Source organism: Salmo trutta, chromosome 24, assembly GCF_901001165.1.
Source record: "Salmo trutta chromosome 24, fSalTru1.1, whole genome shotgun sequence".
In the NCBI taxonomy this organism is placed as follows: domain Eukaryota; kingdom Metazoa; phylum Chordata; class Actinopteri; order Salmoniformes; family Salmonidae; genus Salmo; species Salmo trutta.
Genome location: NC_042980.1, coordinates 3,785,434 through 3,786,866, shown reverse-complemented (window position 1 = coordinate 3,786,866; position 1,433 = coordinate 3,785,434). Strand labels below are relative to the sequence as shown.

The following is a 1,433-nucleotide window of genomic DNA, read 5'->3' as shown; positions in this document are numbered from 1 at the left end:
GTTTTTGGGGTTTGGATTGATTATGTTTATTGATGGCTTGTGTTTATATTTGATTTTTTGCTGCAGCCCCCTGGAAAAGTTGGGGGTGTTGGTTGCCCATCTCTTCCAAGAGAGAAAGGGTTTAAGGGTTTTTGAAAAACTGATGGGTTGTTTTTTGTTACAAGTTTTGTTTGGATATGGGCAACTAAAAGGTTAAAAGACATGTGAATTGTTCACTGTGTAAATGCTTGAAAAGTTAGAATAAAAGCTTTGAATCATCTGTTCTTATCAGTTTAATATCTGATACGTCCCCCATCGGGGGACTACATATTAAATGGATTTTTCGAACAGGGAGTCGGAAATGGGGCTTGCTCCGTCCGCTCCACGCATCGACCCGGTATTGCAGTACCTCCGGGAACGGTGCAACACTTTTCTCTCATTGTCAAGGAAAAAGAAATACACAAAGCTATGTAAAACAGCTAGCAGAAGAAGAGAAGGAATGAAAAAATAATAATCATCCAAACTGAAAAAAGGCCGAAGCCCCCTTCATGGGGTCCCCCGTTTTCCCGCCATTTTACTTAAAAAAAAAAATAATAACATTGGCCAGGATTGTGTGTGTGTGTGTCTCTGTGTGTGTGTGTGTCTCTGTGTGTGTGTGTGTGTCTGTTTTTGACCCCCCCCCCAAAAAATACAATCACTTCACCAGGATTGTCTGTCTGTCTCTGTTTTTGACCCCCCCAAAAAATACAATCACTTCACCAGGATTGTCTGTCTGTCTGTCTGACTTTTTACCCACAGCCCTCAAACTTGGAAGAGTGGGTTCGGGAACCACCCGCGGGCACCCGGCCTAGAGTGCACAGTGTGTGTCTCGGGCCCCGACCTCTGACTTCCATACGACTCTGGTTTCTCTTCATTACGCACAAGCCTTTCACTAAAGACTTCCGTGGAGAGGAACACTTACGAGTTCAACGTATTTTTGGAAGGGCTTTGCTTCTGGCAGAGCCCGGTATCTTGTTTCAAGAGAAATTGACAGAGATGACGCCGAGACTTTTTGCTCAGGCGTTTGACTTGAAGGCAGCTGACCGACCGACCGGCGTATTTTTCCACTCAAAGTAGTCGCTCGGGCAATTGAGTTCAAGCCCGACGACGACTGGCGTGTTTTCCGGGCTTTGAACAAATAGTCGCACTAGGCTTAAAGAGCTAGTGACTTAAAGACGCATTAGCGACTTGTTAAAAAAAACACCCGCCTGTCACCAGGGAAGCGTCGGGTGGGGAGGAGACAACTTTTGCCAAACCGCTGAGGTCTGCCGAGACCCCCGGGGGCCCGGCGGGTGCAGGGGTCAATTTGTGGGTTATCGCTTCACGGCCTTTTGGCTCCGATCAAGTGTAGTTACCTTGTCAGTGCTGCACTTGATCAGAGAAGCGATCGCAGGCCGGAGGGCGCCCGGGAAAAT

General features: G+C 47.2%; 2 pseudogenes; both read left to right on the top strand.

Moving 5' to 3' along the window:
- Nucleotides 1-243: 243 nt before the first annotated feature.
- On the top strand, nt 244-410 carry LOC115161584 (uncharacterized; annotated as a pseudogene).
- A 463-nt stretch (nt 411-873) lies between these two features.
- Nucleotides 874-983, top strand: LOC115161694 (uncharacterized; annotated as a pseudogene).
- Nucleotides 984-1,433: the final 450 nt, after the last annotated feature.